Source organism: Erinaceus europaeus, chromosome 5 (assembly GCF_950295315.1).
Source record: "Erinaceus europaeus chromosome 5, mEriEur2.1, whole genome shotgun sequence".
In the NCBI taxonomy this organism is placed as follows: domain Eukaryota; kingdom Metazoa; phylum Chordata; class Mammalia; order Eulipotyphla; family Erinaceidae; genus Erinaceus; species Erinaceus europaeus.
In genome coordinates this window covers 66,472,045-66,476,861 of record NC_080166.1, presented here as the reverse complement: position 1 = coordinate 66,476,861, position 4,817 = coordinate 66,472,045, and the positions used below count along the sequence as shown (strand labels likewise).

The 4,817-nt window shown below is 36.4% G+C and overlaps 1 non-coding gene across 1 annotated transcript; it reads right to left on the bottom strand.

The window, feature by feature from the left end:
- Positions 1 to 4,063: 4,063 nt before the first annotated feature.
- On the bottom strand, positions 4,064 to 4,138 carry LOC132538857 (small nucleolar RNA SNORD74). The gene has a single exon (XR_009550167.1). It is a non-coding gene; the product is annotated as a small nucleolar RNA SNORD74 (small nucleolar RNA).
- Positions 4,139 to 4,817: the final 679 nt, after the last annotated feature.

Sequence of the window (4,817 nt, the reverse complement as noted above, 5' to 3'; positions counted from 1 at the left end):
TTCTTGATAAGTATGATCATTCTTGCGAGCATTCTGTTTTTCAAGGACAAGTACTTTATTGTAATATTTTTGGGGTTAATGCCATTGTGTTATTTATTGATTATGGTAAATTGCCTTAGAAATTAGCAGCTTAAAATTATAGTTATTGGCAGTCAGAAGTCTTATTGAGGATTAGGTAGACCCTCCTACTCATGGTTGTCTCATAAAGCTGTAATCCAGATATAAAATTGGGCTACACTCATGTCCAGGTTAGAACAGGGAGGGCTCTCTTTCAAGCTCACTCATTTCACTGTAGTCTCAGGTCCTTTCTGTATACTGACTATAGTCCAATCTTTTTTTGACTTTTTTTCCCCAACCTGAACAATTCCTACAGCTGATTTTTTTCAAAGCAGGTGAGTCAAGAGATTGGAAAGGGGCATACAAGACAGAAGTCTATCTCCTTATAACTTAATCTTGGAAGGGACAAACCATATATCTTACCATATTTTTATTAGAAGTCACTGGATCAGCCCACAGTCATGAAGGTTATTTCCCAAAATTGTTAATATACTAAGAGGTCAAAGTTAACGAGTGTCACTCTAAGGTCACATAACACATTCACATTAAATATTAATTTTCTACTACAGTAAAATTAAAGAAACAAAATTCCAACAGTCTAGTCTTTCAAGGGAATAGTTACAGGAACTCTACTAAAAAATAAGTTTAGTTCACCTTCCCCAAATGTTATTTTACACACACACACACACACACACACACACACACACACACACACACACACACACACTATAGGGTTGTCCTTACTTTAGTTTCAACAGGATTCTATTCTCTTCCTATGCGTCCATTCAACTCTTTTTTTTTTTCAGTTTTCTTATTGGGGGATTAATGGTTTACAGTCAACAGTAAAATACAATGGTTTGTACATGCCTTTGTACATGCATGTACAATGCATGTACATTTCCACATAACAATACATCCCTCACTAGGTCCTCCTCTGCCATCATGTTCCAGGACCTGAACCCTCCCCCCTAAACTTTAAAATAACTTAGAGGAGCTTATTTTTCTGCCTTTTGCTTCATGTTCATTTTTTGTGTTAAGGAAAATGAAACTCCCCAACTGAGCAGTTCTTCTTGTTCCCTGAAAATCAAGGAAGGATGCCTGTAGCAGAAATCTAAATTATATAAACTAAGAGTATGTTTATGTTTGTGTGTGGGGTGGTGGAGGTTCTGGGGGAGTGGTATTGGTTAATGGGCCACGATTGCCCACAGCAACTGCCTGTTCCATTTATACTCTCCACAAATTCTAATCTATGCAGTTAACTATCTTTGCTTCAGGTACAAAGATGAACATATGACCTTAATCTTTTTTGTTGGCAGGAATGAGAACTATCTTCTGGAACAAAACATTACGTGTCAGATAATCTAAAATGAACAAATGGAAACCCATAGGTTTTTCAATATGAATCCTATTGAAGCAAAAAGTTTCATAGTTTTCCCTGTCTCTCTTGAGACAGATTAGACAAGCAGTTAGAAAATGATACCACTCATAGTTGGCTAACACAGGCATCGTGTAATATAACTTACCATTTTTTATGTTGGTGGTTAAGAACTTTTAACATCATTTTAAAGCAAACTTTAAGTAAAAAATACAACATTTTAAATAACATTTTCATAGGGGCTGGGTGGTAGTGCACCGGGTTAGGCGCACATAGTACGAAGCACAAGGACCCCATCCCGGTGTGGGACCCCAACTGCCCAGCTACAGGGGGGGTTGCTTCACAGGCAGTGAAGCAGGTCTGTCTTTCTCTCCTCCTCTCTGTCTTCCCTCCCCTCTCAGCTTCTCTCTATCCTATGAACAAAAAAAAAAAGGCCTCCATGAGTAGTGGACTAGTAGTACAGGCATAAACTCCCAGTGATAACCCTGGAGGCAATAAATAAATATAAATAAAAATGAAAAAATTAAAACATTATCATCATCTTGTACATTTATCTTTAGAATTTATCCATTTTCTAGCTAGAGGTTTGTGCTCTCCCAACATGTCTCCTTTCCCTCCATAACCCATTCTAATAAGTCACCATTCTAATCCCCATCTCAATGAGTGACTGAGTTTGGCTTCTGTTCACTCACTCTCAGTCACAGAAACCTAAATTTTAATTAATACCTAAATTTGAATTTAGGACATTGTCTCGTCTTCCTACAAATAAGGACTGGTAATGACTTAGCTTTGATCGATTTGTTGTGTAATAAAATGACATGTGCTTTGTGAATATCTTTGAAGAGAAGACACACAGCTTTTCTCATTTGTTGGCTGGTGGATCTAGTTATTTAAGAGGGATAGATTTTAATTTTTTCATTATGAAATGGAATTGGGACATAAAACATGAATGATTCAAAGGGTAGAATCCCTCACAATTTTTTTTTTAGCTATCTTACAAATTTGTACTACCTACAGGATCTAGTGATAAGTTTAAATTTCTGAAATATTCAGTCACACCATTGGATTTGTTCATAGATGAAGATTCTGTTGTGAGAAGACTTTAATTAGAGCGGCACTCCTGTCTTATTTGACTCCTTGCTCCTACATTTCACTCAGTTGTATTTACCAAAGCTCTCAAGTGGAAGCATCTGTTTTCTCTCTCGCTTTATTCAGAGAGAATGTTTTCTTTACACATTCATTTTCTACAATCTCAAATGTATCCTTAACTGGGCCATGACAAGTGGGCCAGGCCTATTTAGATTTACCCTCAACATGTTCACCTTGACTACCACTACTTCATCTCTCTCAACTTGCTTACAGTGCAGGAAAAAGATAATGACAAGCAGTCTTAGCCTCCAACATACATTTAAATGAAAACAAACAAAAATACACCTCAAAACTTGGAAGGAGTCTTTGAATTTAGAAAGAAAGCAGCTCAGAGACAAAGACCTGGTTTATAACACTAGTTAGGGCCTCTCTCAGAACCATCTTCATTTGGGAGTTTAAAAAAAAAGGATCTACTGATAATATTTAGGGTTTTTTTTTCTGAATTAGAAGACATGAAGCAAAAAATTATTTCATAGTATGATATTCACTTTATTTCTCAAATAAGTAAAAATAAGGTATAACAGAAGGAATCTCAGAAAAAGTAAGTGAAAACACTAGGAATTTAAAGTCTATTTAAGAAACACACAGTCTGGGAAATTTAGTTTCTTGACTGCAAGAACAAAGGAATCCTATCTTTTTCACCTCCCCTACTTGGTGGACGTGGGGCACAAATGGAAGGTTGCATAGCATCCAGATAGATGTCTAAAGTGTTACATATATCACAATATTTTCATTATGCCATTCTTCCTTCTGTCACCTCTTCTACTGCATACTAGTTTGGAGAATTTCTCTTTGGAGTAGTTCTTAATCATCTTGGGATCTATGACTTTTTGCATCATTCCTACTAACCTTATTCAAGAATTCTTTTAAGTTTTCAATAATAGATTCCATAAAAAGTCAGTTTTTATTTATATATTAATAGCTTGGTTCTCACATATGAACAAGTTAACCACTTTGGGCTGCTTCTTTCAGAGGTGGGGTAGGAGGGGGAGAGAGGGAGAGGGAGAGGGAGAGGGAGAGGGAGAGGGAGAGGGAGGGAGGGAGGGAGGGGGGGGGCCTATAGAACCTGAGCTTCCTTTGCTGCCAGATGACCTTTCATGTGATACCAAAGTCCAAACCTGGGTTACGTGCATGGTAAATTTCCTACTTGGTGTGTTATCTCTTTATTCCTACATCTGATATTTATACTTGTCTATAGAAAGTAAATGCTGAGGAAATAGGACAGTGGCAGAGAAAATACTTTTTATGTGTAAGACTCTCACTTTGATGCTTGGCACTGTATAAAATGAAGCGGTGATACTCTGGTTTTTCCTTCTGTTAAGATTTGGGGAGTCTTAGCTACTTCTCTGTAAACTAAATTTAGATAACACAACTATTAACGTGGTTACCGCAGCGAGCGTGGATCAGCACAGCACCAGCAAGTGCGCACCATGGCTGCCTGGGGCCAACCCCAGCAGGCTGCTTGGTCACTGTCAGCAGCAAGTTCTGCCATCAGAGCCCTTTGCTTTCATCAGTGTCTCAGCTGTCCCTACCAGCACTGACTACCCACCAGAGGCCTGGCTTTTACTTCTTAATTAAAACACCATCAACAACAAAGTGTACACAAGTAAAATAAAATATTAAAAAAGTAAGATGACCTTTTAGAAGTCACAGTATTCATTGTACATCCACGTCAAAGCCCTGAAGTCACCATTATTTCTGTTTGTATTTTATTGTTCATTTTTAATATCAAAATTTCTAATTACTCGAATATACTTGTTATCAAAATGACTTTCTGTCTAGAAGGACTTACTTTATTTGCCATTCTCTTCTCTTGATCTTCCTTGAACTTATTTATTTTTTCATTAACTGATTGCTATCTGTATATCTGATCAGTTTTATTTCCTTTCTATGTTTTATTACCTGTAACTCACTGCCTTCAAATAACTACTGTAATCTTCTCAGGTCACTTCAAAGTTTACTTTCCTTTCTCCTCCAATTATGTCATTCTTGTAATAAAGATATCCTTGGGAAAAATTTTAAGTCTACTAGTATTAAAAAAAAATAAACAAGAGTAATCTTGACAGGTAAGGTATGTTATAGACCCATAAAGGTGATTTAACTCAAAATGATATAGATCAAATCTGATTTTCCTATAGAAATAATGGTAAAATACTTCTGACAGAGAGACATAACACTGAATTTCAAAAAAAAATTCATATTCTTTATACTTAATTCCATATGAGTATTAAAAAAT